Source organism: Cricetulus griseus (genome assembly GCF_003668045.3).
Source record: "Cricetulus griseus strain 17A/GY chromosome 1 unlocalized genomic scaffold, alternate assembly CriGri-PICRH-1.0 chr1_1, whole genome shotgun sequence".
Lineage (NCBI taxonomy): Eukaryota > Metazoa > Chordata > Mammalia > Rodentia > Cricetidae > Cricetulus > Cricetulus griseus.
The window spans coordinates 224,555,500-224,581,915 of record NW_023276807.1 but is presented as its reverse complement, the minus strand read 5'-3'; the positions used below and the strand labels follow the sequence as shown (position 1 = coordinate 224,581,915).

Below are 26,416 nucleotides of genomic sequence, written 5' to 3'. Positions count from 1 at the left end.
TGAGTCCTCCTGATGAACCCCAGAGATGGGTGTTTGTCACAGATAAAATTAATTTTTATACCATGCCTATTCTCATAAGCAGTAAAGTGGAGGCATGAAGGCTAAACACACCTGAGTCCACAAGTAAATTATAGAGCCAGAATGAAGATCCAGGCAGGCAAACTTTATGACCTTTTAATAAATACTATTACACCTATTTATTTGTGTGTGTGTCAGAATTAGTTTTCTTTTTCCACCATGTAGGTACTGGAGGTGGAACTCAGACAGTTAGCCATGGCAGCAAGCACTTTTATCTTTTGAGCCATCTTGACAGCTCTAGGCTTTCTTCCATAACCCCTGGACCACCATTTAAAACATTGCATGATGGCCGGGCATTGGTGGCACCCGCCTTTAATCCCAGCACTCGGGAGGCAGAGGCAGGTGGATCTCTGTGAGTTTGAGGCCAGCCTGGTCTCCAGAGCCACTGCCAGGATAGGCTCCAAAGCTACACAGAGAAACCCTGTCTCCAAAAACCAAATAAATAAATAAATAAATAAATAAATAAATAAATAAATACAAAAAAAAAAAACCAAACCAAAAAACATTGCACTATGGAGTGTTTTGTATTCAGCATGGCACTGAGCTATAAGAAGGAACAATGATGGTCAGTTTTATGTGTCAGCATGGCCAGGCTACAGAACACAGTTATTCAGCCCCATCTTGCGTGATGGAGAGAGGACAGTACACAGCCACCAGCTCCTCGTTATGATGCTGCCAGTATGGCAAGTGGCCAATAAAAAAAAAAAAAAAAAACAGGGTTATCTAAACAGCATGGCTGTCTTATTCTAAACACACTTTTGTTGTCACTTTTAAGAATAAACAGCAAACATTAATGCTGGCATGGTTGTGAAGGTATTCTGTGTGTGTGATTAATATCCAGTGACCAGGTGGGCTCCATTTGATCAGTAGGGATTTCCTGGGGGAAGAACTGCCTATCAACGGAGGACAGGTCCTGCCAGTGAGCTGCCAGCCTGCTCTTCCTCACAGCCTACTCCATGGACTGGGGACTTGCCAGCCCCACAACCATGGGAGCCAGGGCTCTCTGTGTTTCTTGGAGGCTCTGCTTCCCTGGCTGATGCCCAGATGATACACAGGTGAAGATTCGGGAGCAGGAGAAAGGGGATTTGACTGAAATGCTATACACGACACGCCCATAGGTCCAGGTGTGCGCGCATGAAGGCTGGGGCTCCAGGTGGCACTGCTGACTAGGAGGTGGGAGGAACCTATAGGAGGCATGACCTACCAAAAGGTTATTAGAGACTGGGGGCTTGCCTTCAAAGCAGATTGCATACCCTATCCCTTGCTCCTTCTCATTTGCTTCCTGCAGTGTGGTGTGTGTGCACTTTGCCACTCTGCAAGCTCCCAGCTCACCCTTGCCATCCTGCAGGTTCACCAGAGACCCACAGCTATGGGTCTATCTGGTGTTGGTCTAGAACCTCTGGAATAAGGAACCAAAAGCAACCTTTTTTCTTTACAAGTTTATTGTGCCAAGTGTTTTGCTAGTGGTCGAAGACTGCCTAACGCAAATGAGGGGGAGGAAAAAGAAATGACCAGAAAGGCTTGAGGTGGACTGACTCTGTGTGGTGGGGACAGAACCTGAGCCTGCTGAGCAGTGTTACTCACAAAGTGACAAGAGCAGGGGCTTGGGTTCCAGCTCCAGCTCCCACTGGTCACAAAGGTAAATTGATCTCTGGGGACCAAGAAGGGTGGTTTGGATCAGGAGCTTGAGATACCATCCAACGAAAAACTTTACAGGCATATTTCATCCTCCTCCAAAAGCTCAGCCTCAGGCTGGAGAGACAGCTCAGCAGTTAACAGCACACAATCCTTTACCAGGGCACATCCGGCACTCACACCTGCCTGTAAAGCTCTAGAGGAATCTGACACCCCTGGCTTCTGCTAGCCCATGCACATGAGTGCACGGACATAGGTACACATGATCAAAGACAAATCTTTAAGGAAAAAATGGCATTGTAACAAGGTGTGGTGCCTCACTCCTCTCATCCCAGTATTTGGAAAGCTGAGGCAGGAGGATTCCTGGGAGCCTGAGACCAGCACAGTGAGTTCTAGGCCAGGCCTGGGCCACATTGTCTGCTGAGACTCTGTCTCAACAACAAAGACAGAAGTGTGGCTTTCCTAAACGAGTGTATGCTTTTGTCCCCAGAGGTTGATAGAGCACAGAGCCCTGGTTCCCTTCGCATGTATCCAGGCCTTAGAGAGGAGGAAGCAAGGCTACACAGCAGTTGTTCTAGTCACCAGCAAGAACCGTACCTCACATAGGTCAGAAGACTCTAACAGCATCAAGTCCAAAGCCCACCTTCCCCCAAAATGGCAGTGTTGGTGACATTGTCCTAAACAGAACAACTCTGGCAGAAGGGCTTTTGTCAAATAAACAAGCCTAAAGGTTTCTGTTCACTAAAAACGCAGATTTCTGGCAAGAGCCCTAGTGCTGGGTCAGTCTAGTTTGGTAGTTTATCTGCACTGTTGCTTACAGACAACATGGCCAAGTTAACATTTATTCAAGGCCCGCCATAGGCCAGGCGCTTAAATGGGCATCAGCCACTTCAAGCTCCCTAAGAACTCTACTATATACTTCAGTATACAGTTGGAAAAACCAATGTTTCTAAAAGGTGACTAAATCCCCCTAATCCTACAGTCACCCAGCCAGCAGGGGTGAAGGAGCCAGGGTTTGAGCCTGGATCAGAATCCTGCCCGACCTCATCTTGTCCGGCTACCATAGAACCGCCAAGCAAAACATCCAAATCTCCTGTCAGATCAGCTGAGTCTGCTGGCAGGAGACCATCTGGGGCATGCCGGTGGACCACTGTCATTCCTGCATAAGATGGTGTTGGGTGGGTATGGAACCCTTATCTGAGGTCCCAGCCAATCTTCCCTGCCGTTTGCACGAAATTTTGCCCTAATTGCATGTGGTTCGGGTCTCGGAGGTGCTGGAGTATTTAGTCTGGGAAAAGCTAATTGACTAGGGCTCTATCGATGTGACTATAGGGAGCCCACCATCCATGCTGGGTGATGACTTTATAGTATGGGTCAACTTTGGGGTCACCCATGCTCTTTCCAACAAGTAGCCCCTCACCCATGCTCTGCAGGTAAACCCAACAAACTCATTGGTTCCCCAGAATGAACATGGGTGGCATTGAATTCTGGGCTCTCATTGGACCCTTATAAGGATGGGGTAGATAGTGTTTAAGAATTCTCACAGTAGCCACACTGGGATTGGCTCCTGACAGGTGACCAGAGGAAACTATCTACAGGGAGAGAAAGCCTGACATCTCCAGGCCTGCAGGATGCTGATGTGAAGGTCCAGCACCCAGCACGCCTGACATCCCGAAATGGGACTGCTGAGTGGAGGTGCCACGTGTCCTAGTGTCCTCCCTTCTGAGTATCCTAGGGACTGACCAAAGTCTGCCATCTGTACAGCCTTCCCCGATCAGAATATATACTGATTACTACAAGAACAGCTCTGAATTTGGGGTTTGCAAGTAGGGGCCCTGAAACTAACAAGGAGATTCCCGGCAGGTGCATTCCCAGATCCACAGAAAGGGCTGTGAAGACCAAGCAGGGAGCCCTGCCAACTTCCTTTCCAAGCTTGTGATACAAACTGCTCAGCATCCCACCATCCTGTACCTCTCCACTCCCGGTGCAGGGAGGATTTCTGATCGCTTTGTTTATGCTCATCTGAGCAATCCACCATTCATTCAACAAGCTTTCAGAAGCTCAGAAGATATGCCTGGCCTCTGGTTGCCATGGCAGAGTCAGAAGGCGGGGCACCTACCTCCCTGGAACACTAGGCATCCAGCTCAAAGGGGGCGGGGCAGCTCCTTCCACCTGTGTGAGGAGGGCCTGACTGGGCTTCTGGGGAAACGCCTGTCTCATAGACACCTGGTCTAGACATTTGTCATCATCTGCCCACGTTACTGCAAGAGCCTCCTAACCTATCAACTCTACTCCCTTCCAGCCACCAGCATGATTACCAGACCCACTTTGGCTAGCCCATGCCAGCCCACCCTGGCTGAAGTCTTTGCCTCCCATCTCCTCCCTCGGCATACTTTCATTGGCAGCAACCCCAGACTTTCTTTGCCCTGTGTTTCTATATAAGCACTGACCTCATGCCCTCTGCTTAACTCTAGCTCTCAGCCACAGTCTGCACTCTGGTGTCATTTCCTCCAGGAAGCTCAATAGGATTATAAGCAGGCCATAAACATCACCGACCACCCTCCTCCTTCCCTGTCTATGCCCAGTAACACTTTCTGTAGACGCAGGCCAAGCAGGACGACCAGTTTCTGGGCTCACCTGTCTGTCCTGGGAAGTTGGTCATCTTGAAAGAAAGGTACTGCCTGTCCTCTGAACTTAACTCAGGACCCAAAGGCAGAAGGCAGAACCACCAACAGGTGGGGGAAGCTTAAGGTTTCCTGGGTAGGTAGCTGGATCACCTCTCCAAACCCTAACCCAGTGCCTCAGTTTCCCCTACTAGAACCCCATTGAGGAGGGAGAAGTACATGCTCCCTCACACAGAGGAAGAACTCCCATTCATTAGCATTTGTGAAGGGCTCTGAGTGCTGCAGATGGAGGCTGCTCCTAGCAGGCAGCTTGGTGGGACTAAAAATAGAGTAGCGTGGCACCTTCTAACACAGAGCCGGGGAAGGGTGGAGGGGTGAAGGAAAGGTAGTCAGGGGTGGAGGTGGCTGGTCCAAGACCCTGAGAACTACCAGGGGATATTGTCTGTCCTCTCCAGAGCACGGGACAAGGGGCAGAGAGAGAGACTGGACCCTAGGACTTAGACACTGTCTTCACGGTTCCAGGGATGGCAGGTCAGGCAGGTGCTAAGGTGGTTGAGGGTGGCCCATCAGGCCGGGTTATATAGCCAGGAGGAAGCCGGCTGGGCTGTGGAGCTGTGGGTGGTGAGCTGGCCGCAGCTGGGGCAAAACCTCAGGAGAAGGCCAGGGCCCACATTCTCTTGTGACTCAGGTCTGACTCAACGCCATTTCTGAAACAGCCTAAGGGGGTGGGGTGGGGAGGGTGGAAGGTGTTTTTGCAAAATGACAAAGCAACTTGTTTAGGGCAGTCAGGCAAGAGGTTCGAGCGGCTGGGATGAGAATCACCCTGGGTCTCCTTGTAGGGGCTCAGGATCCTTGGCTCTCCACACACACCAGGCCCCTCTATATGCGCGTGGTTGTGGGGGTGCGCTGTCCCAAGACCGGGTTGGAAGGTGCCCCCACCACCACCACCACCACTGCGTGGAGGAGAGGAAAGAGCCTCCTCGGAAAACTAAAAGAAATGATGCGCTGTCACCAGTGTGCCAGTCCCCCACCTCCACCCCCACCCACAACCCCGCGCTGCCACTAGGAGGGGATTTCCTCAGCTTAGAGTGTGGTCCCTGCCTCCTCTCCCCCCGCCCTCCCCCCCGCCCGGCGCGATGCTGGGAGAAGCCCGGGATACTGCCCATGGGAGCAGGCAGCAGAGGACTCCGTTTTGGCTGTAGCCCGAGCCCAGGATGAGGGGGCAAGCCGGAATGGCAAGAGAGGTCGCTCTCCTCGCCCACCAGATGGGCGAAGGACACACCCTGGGGGACAAGAAGGGCAATTGTGAAGGTGCCCTGAAACCCACCACACAGTGGGAGTGTAGTCTTTGGGTCTCTCATACTATGAGGTCCTGGCTGAGCGTAGAGAGTCTCTTAAGCAGGGGCCACAGAGGCATCCAGCTGGCTAGGGCTTCTAGGGACTCTCGACCATTGTGATGCCTGTCACCCACACGTTATCTGCCAGGAGTCCTTTAAAATCAGTCCACTAAAGCTTCGCTTGGAAAGTAAGACTTCCTGAGGAGGTCCACAATGTCCTGCCTGTCTCGAGGTCTCCATTTGGCAACCAAAGGAAGGGGGCCATCAGCACACATAATTACGAGTACTCTCTCAGCAATCAGTGGGACAAATAAGCACTTCTCCTAACAGCAAATCTTGGGTTCCCTGCTCTAGGCATTATCCTTTGCCGATACTACACTGCCCGTGGGGTTGGCTGTTTACATACTCTTTCTGATACTAGGGTGGAAAGATGAAGGTGGGCTATCATGAATGCAGGAACTGCTCCAGGAGAAAACATATAAAAGCTTGGTGACAACCACATATTCTAAACACAAAAACAGTTGCAGCCACTGTTCAGGTCTCTGAACTGCAAATTTAAATACAGCTAGACTCCAGTACTCACTGGCAACTCACCACTATGATAGTGGACCTCTTTTGTGTTTAAATGTTTCTGTCTTCACAAGAGCAGAGGAGTGAGTGGAGTAGGGACCTGGAAAAAGGCACACAGAGGAGGGAGCAAGCTTTGTATATCCCTCTGGGGGTGGGACAAGAAATGGCAGGGGAAAGGCCTGTTGGGAAACTGAAAAGAAAGGGATGAAGTAGAGAGAAGGCCTCGGGCTCATTTCTAGGGAAACCCCTACTAGAAGATTCTAAACCCCTAATATTGCCCTGCAACCTGCCCTGCTTAGAATTCCCTTGGGGACCAGAGAGAGTGATCCATAAGTGGGCTGAGATTCCTGAAGATTATTATGTGATAAATCTTTTTATTTCCCCATCTTTGGAGGTAGAAAAGCTGGGTGTGGGACATTAGATGCTGCCGTCAACATATTTGGGTCAGAAGGTGCCAAGTGCTGGGAGAGAAATCAAGGCAGATGGAATGGGCTGTTCTGGACGCATTTTCATTAATCTGGTCCTATTTCATAACTCAGTTTTACTCTCTCCCCGAGTAGAGCCTGTAGAGACATTCCATCAATAACCCCCACTTGGCCATTCTGCCTATCTCTCTGAGGTCTCCTCAGCACAGGGTCTAATATCAGCCTTGGATTATTAAAGCACTAGATTCTCAGGTGGTGGATGGCAGGTCTTGTCCCTTACACCTACCCCGGGCTTGTCAAACTGCCCCGTTCCCCTTTCTTTGACTGGGAACCTGGAATGAAGGCCAATTCATTGTTCTTCCCCCCTCCTGGTCCAACCCCAAGAAGCTTTGCTGGCTCCTCCCACTCCCACCCCAGAGATGCGCAAGGGAAGCAGCCTAGCAGCTCCTCCGAAGATTCCCGAGCTCCAGGCTGGAAATAGAGGGGCCTTTGCTCACGTCATTGCATGAAATTCACCATCTGCCACTTAGCAAGAGAGTCGGGGACGCTGAATGTGAAAACTCTCGCCTGGGCAGTTGGCTGCTTTCCAGGGTGAGGACACAGCTGGCATGTTAGACCAGGGACCTGGGCTACTGAAGTGAGGAATTCACCCAATACTGAGCTCGTATGTGGCAAAGTCACAGTCATAGATGACTTCTCTTTACACAGCTACCTCATCGGAACTCACAGACTATAATAGGCAGCAGGGCCCAGGCCAGCATTACCTGGCCAAAGGGCCCAGGGTTCATCTGATTGGCCCAGGACATGGGTGGGTGTGGGTACCACCTCCCCTTAGCCTTCTCCCTCTGCCTGCCTTGGCAATGAAGAGGCAAGCAGACGACAGTTGTGGTTATCAAAACCCCAAAGTGTCTATGTCTTTGCCACTGGGGAAAGGAAACGTATCAGGACTTCCCCCTTCTCTGTCTTTTTAGTAGTGAGCAGTTGTGGTTGAAGTGGGGGTGTGGGGTGGTGGGGAGATCCCTCTATCTGATCCTCTTGAGTGTGGTTTTTGGCAGCTTGGATTTCTTCACCTGCCTTTAACCTCAAGAGCGTCTGGAAGGAGCTGCTCTTGGCTGGGTGTGGCTGTTTTATGAATTGGTTTTTCTGAAGTCTCTACACCTCCCTCTGGAAGTCCCCGAAAAGGTGGGGCCAGGAGGAACAGGATTCTATTCTTTTGATGCTCCAAAGCACCCAGCTGTGGCATGTACACAGACAGCCCTGGACTCCTAGTCCACCTGATGAGGATGCCACCAGTGTGAGCAGAGCGGATCTCAAATGTGACTTCCTCCTCTGTGCAGTACCCATCTCTCAGACCCTTGCACCTCCCTGACTTAGGTCTCAGCACTTCCATCGTTCCGGGGATCAGGCTGATGGCATGAATACATCTCCTTACACATTCAGTCCAGCATCAATCCTACCGAACACCAGAGGAATCAAGTTGAATCTGACTAATGCTACGTCCTTCTTCCATCATGTCCTTCCAGTTTGCTGCATTGGCCTCCCTGTCTGTTCCCATCTGGTCCAGCCTTCAACTTGGAAGCCAGAGAACTGTTGTCAAAGGCTCAGTGGAATCATGTCACTCCTTTGCTCAAATCTCCCTCGGTGACTTCCCCACTTCTCTCCGAGCAAAAGCCATAGATACGCAAGGACCAAGAACTTCTAGGATCGGCACCCTTCTACATGCAACCCTGCTTCTTTATCCAACAGTGATCATACCCAGGCTCCTTGAGACCACAAGCGCACCAGCCATTCTCCTGGTACTGTCCCTCTAACTTCTCTGTCCTCTCATTGTCCTTTAGCCTCAGACCATGGGAATGGTAAAACCTTCCCCTCTTGTTCTATTCCCATGTTAGACTCAGATCTTGATGCCATAGATATCAATATACTCACATCTATTTTAAACCCTTATCTTGATGTATGTGCCCCTACCAGAAAGTGTGCTTTGCAAAGTTAGGAACTTTACTGGTTTTTTTTTTTCAGGGGTGTGTCCCCAGGACTTGGTGCCTTGTCTAATGGAGGTGTTTAAGGGATGGGCACACCTTTCAGTTTGTAGAATATGACGGTCACTCACCCACACACTCTCCCTGTGGATCCATGCCCTGTACAAGTACCCTGGCTTCTTTTAATTTCATCCAGCAGGCCTGCTGGATGTAACAAGATGGGTTTTCAAGGAAGGAGACAGACTAGAAAAGATGGGGTTGATAAAGGATGGAGATATAAATATAAAAAGAACACTAAAATGAGCAATGCAGATAAGGAAATGGACCAGAGATGGGAAGTATGCAGAATGCATGCTTAGATGCCCCGGGTTCAAGTTCTAGCACCAGAAGAAAAGAAAGACCAAAGCTCTGAGGATGCTTTTACCCAAGAAGAGTGTCACTCGCCCCTCCCCAAAACCAGCAGTTTTGACTGCTAAATTTTCAATTATCCCAAATCAACCACGGTTTGCAAATATTACATGGAAAGTCTCAGAACTAAGCAATTCGCAGGTTTTAAATTAGATGCATTCTGAGTAAGGCTGATGAACTCCAACACCCTCTATTCCATCCTGCTGGGGTAGGAATTGTCCTTTGGTCCCGTGTGTGCTCTGTATGCACCACCTGTCCATTGGTCACTTGGTAGCCTGCATGGGTTTCAGACCCTCTGTATCAGGACTACTGTACTTGTGTACAAGTCACCTTCAGTTTACTTCAGCACTGTCCCAGAACACCAGGACAGTAATGCCAGCAACTTGTATATGACAAAAAAAAAAATCCATAGAGTATCATTTAAGTGACGAGGTGAAAGTTTTTGGCTTCAGGAAGATAGTCGTGCACTGAGAGCTTGCTAAGATATACAGTAAGGATGAACCAATCCACCCATGAGATCATGGCGAAGAAAACAAAATTCAAAGACGGCTTCTTCGCTGCACCTCAGACTGCAAAAGTTAGTCACAGTGCCTGATCAATGCTTAGTGAAGATGGAACAGGTATTAAACCTATATAACCATCCATGGTTTCAGGCGTCCAGTGGGGCCTTGGGAAAGTATTTGCCATGGGTAAGGGGGCAATATTAAGTGCAGGTCCCAAATAAACACATGGAAAGAGGTTCAGCATTGTATGTCACTAGAGCATTACAAACTCAAGCCATCACCCCTGCTAGAATGGTCCCCATCCAGAACACTAACAACATTCAATGCGAGTGGAGCATGGAGCAACAGGGATACTATCTGTGCATGGTAGAGATGCAAAAATGGTACAGATACTTTGAAAGACAGTTTGGCAGTCTCTAGTGAAATAAAACACACTCTTAACTGTACAGTCGGCAGTTGTGCCCCTTGATAATTACCTGAGGGAGTTGAAACCTTTTGCCCACCTACGTTTATTCAAAATTGCTAAGACTCACAAGCTGCCAAGATGGAGGTGAACTGACAAACATGGTGTAGTATACCCATTTGATGGTATGTTACTGTCGCTTACATGATCAATGAAGCCACAAAGTGATACGGGGGAACTTTGAATGCATTATTACTATGTGAAAAGGCTGCATACTGTCTGATTGCAACTCTGAGGCATTCTGGGGGAAAAAAAAGGAAATTATGGAGACCTTAAAAGGCACCAGTGGTTTGCCAGGGCTTAAGGGAAGGGGAAGAATAGATAGGAGGATGCCATGGGAGTTCTTTCTGTGCTGCCTCAGTGACGGATGGTTGTAATTGGGCGTTAGTCCACATCCATGGATATGTACTTCCAGGACTGAAAAGAGAAGACTTTACGCAATAGTAATTTTTCTACAGGATCATTGTATCTAACACCCATAGTCTTGTGGGAGTTATTGAGAGCTGTGTGTGGTGGGGTAGAGGGATGGTTGAGGTTGAGGGTGTTCTATGAGAACTTCCTGTGGCTTTTACTTAATTTTGCTATAAATCTAAAACTGTTCTTAAAGCATTGTCTATTGCTTTAAGTTGAATTGACCACTGGTCCTTTTGTTTTGCTTTTCACAATTTCATACATATATGTGATATATGTTTATCGACCCTTCCCCCCCTCTCCTGCTGAGCCCCTCCCCCTTCCCAAGAAGTTTCTTTCCTATTTTAAGTCTCTTTTTCTTTTGAGGCCCCACTGCATTTAATTAGGGTCGCTCTCATGAGCGTGGTGTTATTTACTCAAGTAAGGGCAGCTTAACTATCGTTCTTAAATTTTTAAACTTTGAAGAGCTACCTCTTTCCTGTCTAAAGAAGCCTCTGGGCCTCAGTCAGGGATTGGGTTTGTTCTAGAACAATCTTCATCTCAAAATGGTCAGGATCCAAGAAGACTGGAGATGCAGGAGTGTCGAATCCTCTGTAGGTTACCTTTCCTGCTCAACTGGAGAACAGCATGACAGACTTCTCCATGCTGCCCTCAACCCCACCCCTGGCCGTGCAAGCAAGATCCCTGAAGCCACTGAGATATTCCCATGCCCTGGGATGGGGTAGAGAGAAACAGAGAGGTGGGAATACCAGTGATGGATGGTGCCAGGAAGCAGGGCCAGGCCTCTGTGTAGAAGTCAAGATGAAGCCAGTCCTTCATTTTTCTCTCACAGCAATTCTGTCCTGAGGACATTTCAACTTACAGTTTGTCACCCATTATCTGTCATTGCTTGAAGTGTAGTTTTTGTTCAAGCCCATGAGCAATAAGGACAAGAATGAATGAATGAATATAAAATCACTGTGGCTTTAGAGATTTGGATTATGCTAAAAGAGTCACACATATGATCTCAGTTAGTCCATACAATAGTCTCCCCACAAAAGTACAAAATCAACTTGCCCAAGGCAGCAGCGTAGGTATGTCAGTGGGCTCTCAGGCAAAGAGATAACTAAAATCCAGTGTCTGGGGGCTGAGGAGACAGCTTGGTGCTAAAGAGTATTGGCTGTTCCTGCAGAGGACCCACGTTTGATCCCCAGCGTCCACACGGCATCTCACAACTATCTGTAACTGTAGTCTCAGTCTATCTGATACCCTCTTCTGGCCTAGGAGAGCACCAGGCACACATGAGGTACACAGATATACATGCAGGCAAAATGCCCAAAAACATAACATAAATCAATACATTAAAAAATTAAAAGTAAATAAATAAAATAAGATTCAATGCCTGGATACCTTGCCAGGCCATAAAAGGAGGAGGAGGAGCACTTAGGCCTAGTGTGTATGAGCCTCCAACCCCCTACATGCATGAATGCAGGAGACTGCCTCCAAGAATACACCAGTGATGTGGATGAGGAGAGGAGAAAGGGAAACCAGACAAGAGTCTTTTTTTTTTTTTTAAGTGCCTGGAAACATGAGGAAGGAAAAGAATTATTATTTCCCTTACTGCATGCTGTGGTTCATCTGTGGTCTCTCCCCCAAGGGCTTGTGTGCTGGAAGCTGTGTTCTCAGTGTGGTGATGTGACAGGTAATGGGACTTAGTGGGACTTGGGGAGGTCATTGGGGATGTTGCCCTCAGAAGCGATGAATGCTGGCCCATGAGTTGCTACCCTGAGAGTGGGCTGTGAGTATAAAAAGTGGGGCTCAAGCAGAGGAGGTGGTTCAGCAGGCGAAGAATGCTTTCTGGGCAAACCTGATGGCCTGAGTTTGGATCCCCAGATCCCACCCGCACCCCCCCCCCGCCGCAGAAAAACATCTACTGAAGTATTTTCAATATGTAGAGATGGGAATGAATCACCAGAGGCTCAGGTCGGCCAGTCTGAATAGACAGTCAGGAAGAGACTCTGTCTCCAACAAGGGAAGGTGAAGGCCAGCATTGGAAGGCTGTCCTCTGACATCCACATGCCCACCCCCAATACACACTCACACACACTAACATATACACGCACATTCATACACATGCACACTCACACTAAAATACACACATATGCACACACAGATATACACATGCACACTAACACTAAAATACACACATATGCACACACAGATATACACATGCACACTCACACTAAAATACACTCATATGCACACACAGATATACACATGCACACTCACACTAAAATACACTCATATGCACACACAGATATACACATGCATACTCACACTAAAATACACTCATACGTACACACAGATATACACATGCACACTCACACTAAAATACACTCATACGCACACACAGATATACACATGCACACTCACACTAAAATACACTCATATGCACACACAGATATACACATGCACACTCACACTAAAATACACTCATATGCACACACAGATATACACATGCACACTCACTAAAATACACTCATATGCACACACAGATATACACATGCACACTCACACTAAAATACACTCATATGCACACACAGATATACACATGCACACTCACACTAAAATACACTCATATGTACACACAGATATACACATGCACACTCACTAAAATACACACATATGCACACACAGATATACACATGCACACTCACACTAAAATACACTCATATATACACACAGATATACACATGCACACTAACACTAAAATACACTCATATGTACACACAGATATACACATGCACACTCACACTAAAATACACTCATACATACACGCAGACATACACATGCACACTAACACTAAAATACACTCATACACACACATACATACACACATACACATTCATACACACACACACACACACACACACACACACACACACACACACACAAATCTGGCCTCTTCCCATTGTGTGGTGTTTTACTTTCCCATGGGACTCTAACTTGCACGAGCTTGCCATTGTGAGGTGATTGCCACAACTCCTTCACCAGAACTAAGCAGAAGTTAGCACCATGCTCCAGAACTGTGAGCTAAGGAAACCTCTTTTCTTTATAAAGTACACAGCCTTAGGCATTTTGTTTTAGCCATGGGAAATGGATGACTACACTACAAATGACAGTGCTGCCCTTGACGTTTCTGGCCACTTTGGGATTTCTTTGATTTCCTGCCTAAAATTGTTTCTAAACCCCAATTCCTGACTTCCAGGTTTGTTTGTTTCTAGATTAGGGAAAATCAGACACAGAAATGGACACATTGCTCTAGGTAAAACTGAACAGCAGCCTAAACTGAGCAAGTTCTTCCCTGAATCCCTTGTTCCTGGTGAGGGTACATGGAGAAAGCCACCCAATGGCTGTACTTCCATTGTTCATCTTAAATGCCATCAGTCTTGAAAGTGACACTCTTTTCTTTCTCTTCACTGTCAGCATGAAGGAAAGGATGTCTTAGGAGACAGCTTTACATTTTTTTCAGTTCAAGTTAAGTTCACTAAGATAGCATTTAAAGTAACTGTGCTCACGGAAGCACAGGTTAAACACACTGTTCTTCCTACTGTCATGGCCCACACCACTCCTGCCTCAATTTCGTGTGTGAGAAATGAATGCAGCCCCTGATGCTTGTTCGTGTGAGTTCCTGGGGATGGCGTTACTGGCAGCCTGGAAAAGGTCTGCCCCAGACCTCGACCTCGAGGTGTTGGGTGTAGGGGACATAGAGCTTGCCTAGCGTGAGACTTCAGGATTTGCAGGCTCCCACCCCTCAGTGTTCCTCTGTAGCCTTCTCTCCTCCCCAGGTGTCTGGTCACCACATCTGTCCACTCAGCTCTAAAGAAGTAAAGGTAAAACGACAAACTCAGCAAAGAACTGCAGCTCTTGCTCGCTCCCTTCCTCCCAGCTGGCTGTGTGCTTGGAGCCATCCTGTGGTTGTGAACAGGGAAGGACTGTTCAGGCTAATGGAACCCAGATGCCAGAAGCACACCGTGCAGCTTGGGAGTGGAGAGAATTTCAGCAATAAAAATAAATAATAAGGTCAGGAGAGTGCAAAGAGAAAGAGGGCAAAAGTCCCTTTTTAAGTACCTGGGAAATTACTATTTCAATTACTATGAAAATGTATTTTATTAGAAGAGGGGAATTTATCATTGACACTCAAAAACCTGAAAAGCAATATCCAGCTCTGTAATATGCCGGGTCTCCACGCAGGAAGAATGAGTTATTAAATCAGAAGACGAATGCTTGCAGTTCAGTTAACTGCGTCTGTTAAAAAAAGAAAGAATTCTAAACTAGCCGTGGATTCCCATCCCCTCTGCATCAAAGCAGCCTCTTGCCAGTCCCCGACCCTGTCTGTATCTTCAAGGATCTGGATCCCACAGCCCTTTCACATTTTCCACCGGCTTATGAAAATTCAGGTCTAAGAAAGAAAAAAAAAACCAGCAAATTAAATGCAAACCAGAGAGGTATTTTATTATTATTAAAAAAAAAAGCAGTTGCATATAGTTCAATTGTTGGAAGTGTGAGGACGTAAATGCGATGCATTCTTATGTATAACAGCTTTTCCTTCCGCTCCCATGGCAGCCTCAATAACTCCGTGCTTCTGTTCTGCATGAATAAATATGTATAAAACGTAATGCTGCAAAGAAATAAAATCCGATAACTGAAAGATAGCATTTCTTCGATTCCGGGAGCAACATGAGGTACCTGCTTTCCTGATTCTTTAGTATTTGTGTGAGGAGGCTTTGAAATGATAATGTGGATTTCATTATTTTTTTTCCAGAGGCCAGTCATTTCCAGCTGTTCCTCCGGTCTGTAAAACTCAGATAGAGGGTCCATCTACCTCTGCGCTGGGTGGAGTTGGTGGCTGGCTGCTGGCCTCCCCATTCAGGCCTTTTAGCCAGAGCTTCCAAACTCCTTCAATGGCCTTGGGACCTAGCTTTGTTGGTGAAATGATAGATGATCCCTTGTAGTCAGCCTGAGGAAGCCTTTTCTCCACTGAGATTCATGAGGTTTCGTGTGCCAGATGAGAGACAATCCCATAAGCAGGCACAGGACCAAACTCCCCCCTTTTCTCTGGAGCCAAGAGTTACTTGAGGTACTGATCTTCAATATGACCCAACATCCCACCCCTCCCCCTCTCCCCCAGACGGGGTTTCTCTGTGGAACAGTCCTGGCTGTCCTGGAACTCACCCTGTAGACCAGGCTGGCCTCAAACTCACAGAGATCCATCTGCCTCTGCCTCCCGAGTGCTGGGATTAAAGGCGTGCGCCACCAACGACCAGCATAATCCATCCAACTTTTTGTTGTTGTTGTTGTTGATGTTTTTGTCTGTTTTTGAGACTGAGTCTCAAAGCTGACCTTGAGCTTGTGACACTTCTCTTGTCTCAGCCTCCCGAGTACTGGGATTATAGGTATGCAGGGCCATACCCAGTCATCAGGAGTATTTTTGTGTTTTAATAAAGGAGGATCTTGTTTACAAATGTTGGCATTTTCCATGTGTGGGCACATGCTGTGCACATGTTCATGGCATGGCATGTGTGTGGAGGTCAGAGAGGACAGGACCAATCTTCACTTTCCACTGGGTTGAGACAGTCTCACGTCCACTGCATACAGCAGGCTAGCTGGCCCTCAGGCTTCTGGGGATTCTCTTGTCCCCATCTCCACCCTCTGTAGGAATATGATGGGACTATAGATGCTTACGCTTTGACATCCAGCTTTACATGGGTTCTGAAGATGCAAAATCACGCCCTCCCGTTAGTGCAGCAAGCACCTTACCTAGTTATTGACCTATTGCCCCTGCCCACATTTTGTCACTTTCTGTTGATAATAAAATGCTCAGGAGCCTGCCCCAGCATCTGTGAGGGCACAGGCTGGGAGTTAGCGGGCCAGGTCTCTCTGATCCGATAACTCAAGGCTCTCGAAAGCCTGCCCAGCCCATGCACCCTGTTCCTTTCCCAGCATTCCCATTCACACTGCTCTGGAGACTAGCAGTTTGGGGCTGTGCTTCAGAATCCATCCCAGCACCCTAGACCTCGTCTTTACATTCTCTCTTTCCTCCAGCTGCACTTCCGGGCCTTTCGAAACTGGCTCTCCTGGGTCTTCAAGGTTCAGATGTCTCCTATTCATACCTGCTTCTCTACCTGTCAGTTCATTTCTTCTGCACCTCCACACACCTTTTGTTTGTGTGTGTGTGTGTGTGTGTGTGAGAGAGAGAGAGAGAGAGAGAGAGAGAGAGAGTGACAGAGCAAGAGACAGAGACAGAGAGACAGAGAGACAGAGAAACAGAGACAGACAAAAAGAGAGGCAGAGAGTGTGTGTATACTCATATAGCTGGTCTTGACAGCTAGTTAAATTTGTATGGGATTTGCCTTTCAGAAGAGGGTTCCTAATTGGATAAATAGATGTCTGTGTGTTTGTCTGTCCACACACCTTTTGGGCCATCTTGGCAAGCTTCCTATTGGGCAGAGGACATGTCCTAGGACTTTCTGCATGATCGGTCCTTGGTGTCATGGTTACATGAACAGTATCCACAGTGTCTGTTGAAGAACTGAATGAATGAACTACCCAGAACCAATGGTACCCAGCTCACTCCTCTATTCCTCAGGACGGTCCCCACTTCGGAAGGAGAATGTCTGGGGGCATCCGAGAAAGCAGAAACTGAAGAAAGGGGTTCCTCCATGATGACAGAGGTACCACGTCCTGTCTGTACTGCAGCTTACAAGCAGGCTTCCTTCCAGATGGTGTATGTTTGCAGTACTTGGGCTACGAAAGAAAGTGAGGGAGAATCTCTTTCTTCCTCAAACAAACCTATTTTTCAGATGGGCTGCTGGGATCCCGTGATGACTATTCTTGGTTGTTAATTTGACTATACATGGAATTAACTAAAATCCCAAAATGGAGGAGCATACCCAAGAGGGATTTTGCTTAATATGAACTGGGAAGATCCACCTTTAATCTGGCCTTCTGATGGCAGCCTATGTAAAGGACATAGAAGGAAGTTTTGTTTTTTGCCTGCTTGCTCTCTCCTTGCTAGCAAGTCCATTCTTTTATTAGCATTAGAGTCTACTTCTTTGGGATTCCATTGTATACTAAAGACCAGCTGAGACATCCAGCCTCTTGGAGACTGAACAACTACTGAATTCTCGAACCTTCCATTCATAGGCAGCCCTTATTGGATTAGCAGGACCATAGCCTGTAAGCCATCCAATAAATCCTCTTTTTATATAGAGTTTCATTCTATAAGTTGTTACTCTAGAGCACTCTGACTAATACAGGTCCCATTAGCTTCCTTGAGCAAAACCCAAACTAGGAAAGTTAGCTATGGAAAGGAAGACTGGGATTGGTGGGAATCTTTCCCTTTGACTCTGTGTGACCTTGAGTTAGTAATTTGATATCCTGGGCCTTAGCTGGTTGTGTTTTAAAATGAGAATAATCACCATGCCTCCTTCCCTAAGTCCAGGTAAGGCTCTAAACACGAATCACACAGCCTGATTACTGGAACAGAGACACTCTCTATACCTATTCAGTCTCTGAATTATGGCCCGAGCCTCAGGGATCTACTAACCCTTATAAACTCATCAAGTGGACTTCATGCTCGAGGGAACAATTCTAAACAAGCTTTCCTAGTGAGATAGAACAGTCCCTAAATAACTAAACAGTGAGGATACTCTCTTGTACTCAGCTCTTCCCGCCTTGGGCACAAGGTTCCTTAAACCATTCATCCCAACTGGCTTTCCTTTCCAGTCCACGGCCACCTGGGTGAGATCACATCACTATGAATCCATCCCTCTACTTAACACTCTGCAGGTCAGCTCGGATGTGCTGGTATCCTGCACAAGGCTCCCATCTCTAGGTCACACTTTCACATTTTTTTTGCTTCAGGCCCAGGTCCTCTGTACCCTCTAAATGGACAAATGGGTCCCTGAAACTTGAATGTTTACAAGGGGGGTCAGCTTAGATATTCTCGCTTAGAGAGTGTAGACAATTACTATGTCATTCCTGGACACTGCAGTCAAGAGCCACGGAAGCCCCATAGCCAATCTATTAGAAAATACACTGGGAGGGACAGAGAAAGAAGTTACATCGTCCTGGAAGCCTGGGATCAATGTTTTGGTCATGGGTATCGTGGGCAGGCACGTCACAGCCAGGAGGCCCACAGGTCAGTTTGGTGCAAGCAGTACACCTGTGGGTGACTCAACTCCCTGACCTGATACCCACCAAGCCTGCCAGGACAATTGCATGCATGGGTAACAAGGGCTTTCTACATAAGGCATTCACAACAGCTGCTTGATACAGCGCTGCCAAGCATGCTGATTACACAAACATTGCCTACGGGACACCTGCAGTGTTTGACAATAGGAGTCAGAGCAGCAGCAGGAGGGAGGAGGCACCTGGGGACCCAGCAGCATCCAAAGAGATCACTTCTCTGCCCCACTGGAGAGGGAGATGACTTCACACCCACACATCACATCAGTCAACACACAGGACTGTTACCTTTTCGTCTGAACTGGCCAGGCTGGCAGGCAGGCAGGCCAGCAGATCCAGCCTTTCCTACATCCTCCAAACTAACCTGGCTGCCACCTCAGGGAACCTGAGACCCCCTGCTGCTTCAGGCTGGATGTTTGCAGGTAAATGGAAGACAGGTGCAGTAGCTCCAGAGAGGGAGGAGGACTGAGGGTGGCATGTGTGGAGGGTGAATTCCCTGGGGTTTCAGATTAGGGGGTGTAGGATTACAGCCTTGTAACTAGCATGTGGGGGCTCTCTACTTAACACTCTGCAGGTCAGCTCAGTGCGGAGTCATGGGGAGGTGCCAGATGCTCAGGAGAACTCCCAGAAGGAGCTGCTCTGGTGTAGCTACAGAAGGCTCCTGTGTCTGGGTCACAGCTTTCACACTTTTTTGCATCAGTTTACCTGACGCCAAGTTAGTGAGATTGCTGCCAGTGAAGGCTGTGAGTCTTCCCATAAGCTCACATATTGTTGCAAAGCACAGAGAGAGTAGAGGGCTTCCCTCTGTTAGGCCTAGGTCGGGGTCTCCAAGCATCTCTTCTCCCAAGCCCCTCACGTGGGTTCTCCATCCCTGGCCAACCTGGGATTGAACCCAGGATCTGCTGACAGGAGTGAATATTCCTGAGCCCACCAAAGATGAGGCATAGAATGTATAGAACAGAGCTTGGGATGTGTTGGAAGCAGGAGAGACAGATCCCTCCTTTTCAAAGCACTTTAACTGCTCTTCCTGCACTGAAGACACTATGGACAGACAGCCTAGAGTCTGGAGGACAGCCAGGGAGATGCCAGCCTAATTTCTGATGACAGAACAATGGAGAGGAACAAGAGTGGATAGCTTGCCTAGGTACCTCCATCTCTTTTGCGGAAAGAAAAAGGAGGGAGGGAGGGGGAAGGGGAGGGAGGAAGGAAGGGGAGACAAGCTTTTGTACATGGACAATTCCTGCTTCAGTTCTTGCTCATGTATAGTCTTCCTGTCTCAGAGTCTACTCAGAGCCAATGGTACCATGAGACAGGTGGGTAGGAAGATATCTTCAAGTGATGGGTAAAAAGCCAGACAGACAAATGTAAGTAACTTATCTAAGCTCATGTGATGGAAGCGTGTGCCCTTGGAAGGATCCTCAACATATTTTATTGTGATGTTGAAAGAAGGTATGGGGCACAGGCCTAACAAACTCTGTACAGACCCTCACTGGTCTAGTTCTGCCGTTGTTTTTTTTGTTGTTGTTGTTTTTGTTTGTTTGTTTGTTTGTTTTTGTCAGGGTCTAGCTGGAGATAGCCATGAACTTTCTGATTTTTCTGTCTCTGTCTTCCTAGTACTGCGATTAGAGGCATGCACCACAATTCCCCCGGTTTTTGTTTTTGCATTGTCTGTCTTTCATGGGGTGCTGTGGGTTGAACCCAGGGATCTATGCATGCTGGGAAATCCTTCTGCCAACTGAGCCACGGGTAACTCCTTTGCTCCTAATTCACTCTGCTGCGGTGAGTTCCCTTGGAGCCCGGGAATGCGCTCCAATGAATGATAGACAAAAGTCTTTGTGACAATGTATCAGATTATCACCCCCCAGGCAACAGCAAGCCTCACCGAACAGATCTACCCATGATGAAGTTACACCCAAAGGATGGACCAGACACTGCTCCCTCCCTAAAGCAGGTGGGGAAAAGCCATAATGATTCCCAAAAAGGCCCTAGCAGAACCAGAGCTGAGGTAGTAGTGAGGTAGATAGAGAAGCGCCTCCCAGTCCTCTCCTTTGCTCCGTGTTCCTAGGAAGTCCCAAAGTCTATGCTCCTGGAGACCCTTCATCTATTCTTCCCAATGTGGGCACCTTGATCGAAGCTCCTTGCCTGCCTGTCACTGCTGCTCATCTTTTTGACTGGTACATTGGGACAGGTGGCTGAGCCTAGTCCACTCTGGCTCTCAGAGCCAGGGATTTGCCCTAAACTCCAGTCACAATGTATCTAATCTGAGGTCCCGAGTCACCAGCCTGGGAGCTCCCCAGAGGCAGGGACTGTACCCAAGCCACGCTTGTATTTCTAAACCGGAGCCCTGGCACAGAAGAGACACATGATAAGTGGGTTGTGCCCCTGTGGTTCATTAAATGCCAAAGACAAAATTTATCTTTCCGGGAAGCATCACAGAAACAGTTGAAACGCTCGCTGTCTTCCCGACTGGTACATCTAATGCAGTCGGGACCTCATAGCTGCTACGGTACCTACAGTGGGCTTACAGGAGACTGGGCCTGCCAACAGTCAATCATGCATCAGGGAGGAGCTTGCAGGGTCTACTCCTCCAAGATGAACTACTGGTTACTGGTGGATTCTGGAGGCAAGGTAGTCATTGCCATTAGTTGAGGAGCCCACCAGGTTCCAATGGATGGTTCCAAACCCGTGGTCACCCAGATGACCCTGGTTAAAACTCAATGGATCTCAAACAACAACAGCAATAACAATAATAACAGTGAGTGTGGGAAGGGACCTTACAGCCAGTAGTAGAGGTTAGAGAGATGCTAGAGGGAGGGGTCCTAATAATCAGAATGTAAGTAACTGTGCATTATGAAATTACCAAAAGGCAATTCTACAAAGATGGAAAGGAAAGGAAAGGAAAGGAAAGGAAAGGAAAGGAAAGGAAAGGAAAGGAAAGGACCTAAAGAAAAGCAGAAGTGAAAACACCTGCAGAACAGTTAGGTCCCAGCTGCTCAGGTTACAGGAGAGGAAACGGCATGCTGTAGAGGTGAGGCTGCATACAAACCCACACGTGTCCAATTTAAACAGGGTCAGGACTGCCACCCAGGCCACCGCCCTTGGCTGCTGGGAGAGGACAGAGTGGCACACACACACTGGAGAACCAAGCTGCACGATTCAGCCTGCGTCTGTGGCAGCAATGCAATTATCTCTGAGACCTGAGCACTGGTGGCTGGTGGGAGCTCCGACCATCAATGTCTCCTCACCCTCCCTCCCAGCCAGAAGAGAACAAGTACCTTAGTATGTGCCTATTTCTTCATAAAATACAATATGTGAAACATACTTCTTGGTGGTGGCAACCAATTTTTGTTTGTTTTTGTTTTTTGAGACAGTCTTACTATGTAGCTCTGGCTGTCCTGGAACTCACTACATAGACAAGGGTGGCCTTGAACTCACAGTGATCTGACTCCCTCTGCATCCTGAATGCTGAGATTAAAGGCGTGCACCACCATTTGTGACTGCAACTGTTTCTTTTTAAGATTTATTTATTTATTATGTGTATGTGTTCTGCCTATATTATATAAACAGTGTATGCCCACACACCAGAAGAGCGAACCAGATCTCGTTACAGATGGTTGTGAGCCTCCATGTGGTTGCTGGAAATTTGAACTCAGGACCTCTGGAAGAGCATCCAGTGCTCTTAACCTCTGAGCCATCTCTCCAGCCCTGCAACTAACTGGTTTTTTAAAGTAGTTGAAATAGTGTTTCTTTGGCTCTTCTTGAAAAGTTAAGTGGCCACACATGTGATTTTGGCTTCTAATCAGAATAGGCCCACCCAACCAGGAATGGGGACATGCCTGGAATGCCACACTTGAAGATAGAGGCAAGGAGGGTCAGTTCAAAGCTATAGGCTGCATACAGTGTTCAAGGTCAGCCCAGGCTACATGAAACCCTGTCTTAAACTAACAAAAACAACAAAACCACAATAGTTCTACCCAAACTTGGAACTGATACAAAAGAGTGGACCAGCCGTGAACAGGGCTGTCTTTCTCTGTCCCACCCAGGACCTGAGTCCAGAATAAAGCTGATAATAGGGTGGGAATTACAACAATGGGAGTCTGGGTAATGGGCTGTAGGGAAGGGTCCCCTAAGCAGAGAAGCCCTGAGTGGTCTCTATCTACTAAGGGACTCTGGTATTATTGTAGTCACTTTGTTTTGTTTACTGTCCAGGCATGAGACTCTCAAAGGGCTCCTGTGTCAAATCATGCACAAAGTCACTTGAAGGTTCACGTGGCATTATAAATAAGAAGCATTACTGCAACAAATGGAACAGAGATGGGCTGTGAATGGCAGTCTTGGAATTTTAAAGGTGAAATGGTTCTGACCACTCCTAAGGCATCTGTATTCTGCTTTTCACACAGGGAAGGTGATATTTTTCCCTCATGAAAACCAGCGGTTCCCCTGACCTACCTGGCTCCTCCATCAGACAGGGCTCACACTTCCCGAAGGATACCTGGGCTCAGGGAATCTAGAGTTCCTCATCCTCGTTCAGTTCTCCAGCCTGGAGATGGGAACTGCTCCCAGATGATGCTGACTTGGGATGGCCTCTCATCCTCTCTTCATGTCTCAGACTTTGCATCATCTACAGAAGCAATCCCCAGAATAACTACCCCAGAACAACTACCCCTTTTATTTTCACTACTCAATGTAGATTAGGACTAAGCTGCAAATTCCCAGATAACCCAGACTCCAAGGGCAGGCTCTGAAGAAGGGCTCACATTGGCTCTGGTGATCTGAGATGGCCACCTGGTAAGGTCATGTTACACAGAGGGTCCTGAGCGGGTCAATTCCCACTTCCCACGTGTGTTGGTAAATTGCCATTGTCAACTGTAATGAATTGCAAATCACCTAATAGAGATGATTAGGCATACTTCTGGGTCTGTCTCTGGGATGGTTCCAGAAAGAGTTAAGCTGGGTAGAATGCCATCTCTGAATATGGCTGATGTCATTTCCATGGTCTATCCTACTGCCAGAGGATTTTTTTTTTTTTTTAAAAAAGGGGAGGAAGAGATGATAGGCATTCCTTTGTTGGCTTCCTGATCTGCTGAAATACATATATACCACCACTCATATGGTGGTTTGAAAGAAAATGGCCCCCAAAGATAGTGGTACTAGTGGGAGGTGTGGCCTTGTTGAAGTAGGTATGGCCTTGGTGGAGGAAGTGTGTCACTGTAGGGGTGGGCTTTGAGGTTTCCTATGCTCAAGATACCACCCAGTGTCTCAGACCTCTTCCTGTTGCCTTCTGATCAAGATGTAGCCAGCACCACGTCTGCCCACCATGATGATAATTGACTGAACCTCTGAAACTGTGAGCTGCCATCCCAATTAAATGCTTTCCTTTATAAGAGTTGCCTTGGTCACAGCACTAGAAACCCTAACTAAGACAAATGCTTTGATATTTTGGGGCCTCACTGACTCTGAAACGATTGTCCCTCCCACCCCAGGGAAAGCTAATTCTCAGAGAAAAATTAATAAGCGCCACTTGGACACTTGTCATGTGCACCACGGCCAATCCTTTAGCAAGCTCTACTGCTGCAGGCCATTCACGAGCTGCCTGCCTGCAGTTCTCCAGGGCCAGCACCTTGGACAGGGACTCTTGGCACAGAGCCTACTGAATTCATCACACCAGCCAGCCCTAAGCCTGCCTGCCTGCCTTACCTCACCTGCTCCCTTGTTGGAACCCAGCCCCATGGGGTCTCTAAGATTGTTTTCCAGCATAACCACAGGTACCTCCTGTTTTCCTGACCTCACCCAACTGGGATCCTGTAGTGAACCCTTTGACCTGGGGTTTTTGTAAATTTGTATATAAGGTTGCTCCACAATAAAGGTGAGAGACATTCTCTCAGAAAAGGACCAGGAGTCTTGTGGTTCATCCAAATCTCCAGGCTTTTGCCCAATACTCAGACTAAGTGGCCAAGAGCAGCCACACTCCCTCCCCCTGAAACTGCAATCCAGAGTCCTTTGCGTGCTTTGCCCTCACTTCCTGACCAGCCCTGGTGCTTCCCCATGAGGCCCTGGGTAGCATGACTTGTTTCCTGTGTGAGAATGAAGTCCTTCCTTCCTATCCGTCATCTCCCCATTATTGTATCTAATCATACCTGAAAACCAATCCCAAGGACCCTCAAGCTAACAGGGTTGCCCAGACAAGGCAGGGATTATATATGTTTGCTAAGAGGTTCAGAAAGCTTGAACCTAGAAGGATTCTTACCACAATTGCTCTTAATTATATCCTTGATCCAACCCTTTCTGACATGTGGAAATAACCTAAGGAGCCGGTAGGGAGTCCTGGTACTCTTAAATGGTAAGACTAACTGGAATTGGGTCCAGAGAGGTATCTCTGCAGTTAAGAACACTTGTTGCTCTTGCAGAGGACCCAGATTCAATTCCTAACACCCACATCTATCTATAACCCCTGTTCTAGGAGATCTCACAGGTGCACATTCATACTGACCAAAAAAATTCATATGCATAAGGAGAATACTTTTTAAAATAATAGGCCTGACCAAAATACTGTTTGTCACTTTCACTAGGCATGGTGCTTTGTGCCCTTAATCCTAGTACTTAGAAGAGTCAGAGGTAGACAAATCTCTATAAGTTTGAAGCCAGTCTGGTCTACAAAGTGAGTTCTAGGCTAGCAAGTGCCACAGAGTGAAACCCTGTCAACAAACAAACAAACAAACAAAAGCACTATCACCTCTGCGTTGTGTCTCATCCCTTAACACACCCAGACTACTCCCCAATTCTGGCCACCCAATCACTCACCCCAATGTCTTTGCTATGCCCCACTGGCTGCAATGACCAGATCCTAAAACTACATCCCTCTCCGGGGGAGACTGTATCTGCATGCTTAATAAAAAATCAAATGTTTGTTTTAAAAAAAAATACCAAGCCAAAGATGGCACAAAATTAGTTCCTTCAACAGACACATTTGCTCCTGAAACACTCTGCCAACCTGCTAATGAGTCGTCTTGAACCTTGCACAGTGTTACCTCTAATTTTATAGCCTGCTAGGATTTGAGTTCTGTGGACAGCCTCGAATTTGGCTTGGAATTATAGGCTGAGTTGCTGCTCACTCCTATTATTGTGCTGTCAATCCTGCATTAGCACATTATAATATGGTACACTGAATGCACCTGTTCCTTATATCGAGGGGCGGCATTGTCATTTGTTGAATCATTTTGTCTTATATGATTGTTAAGCAATTATTTCATCTTGGGCGGCTTAAACTCCGATGACTGTATTCTATTTATGGAAGCTGCAAGAAAGCGGGAGGGGATCTCCACCGTTGGCTCCAGTGTTCACAAATATTTATGTTGAGGTAAAAAGGCTTCCTGTACCCTGGACACACTTCCTTGAGTCGCACAAGGGAACCAGAGGAGAGTATGGGGGAGGTACGGCAGGACCCTCCGAGGGCTGAAGAGTCTGCAAGTTTGGAAGCCACCGAAGAGCCACTTAGATGTCACTCTCTGTCAGCAGCAGCATTTCTGCTGGTCCCTGTAATACAGTGAGGGACCACATATGGGTTTCAAGCATTTGGCCTCTAAAAATAAATATGAAATGTACCTGGTTCTAGTAGCCAGTTATGAAAGTTGAGCTGTTCTCTGAGATTTGTAGCCCAAGTCAGTGAGATAGAGTCTCCTAATTAGTAAGACAAGGAAGACTAGAAAGTTGCTAAAGCTACCTGGCAGGGCTTGGAGCCCACTGTCACCATTGCA

At 47.5% G+C, this 26,416-nt stretch overlaps 1 protein-coding gene and 1 long non-coding RNA gene across 2 annotated transcripts in view; one reads left to right on the top strand and one right to left on the bottom strand.

Moving 5' to 3' along the window:
• Positions 1-26,416, bottom strand: part of Pebp4 (phosphatidylethanolamine binding protein 4) — a 204,504-nt gene that overhangs the window by 141,457 nt on the left and 36,631 nt on the right. The window lies entirely within an intron of this gene.
• LOC118239647 lies at positions 19,272-23,849 on the top strand. Its single transcript, XR_004772368.1, has 4 exons — positions 19,272-19,806; positions 19,943-20,613; positions 21,732-21,941; positions 23,063-23,849. It is a non-coding gene; the product is annotated as an uncharacterized LOC118239647 (long non-coding RNA).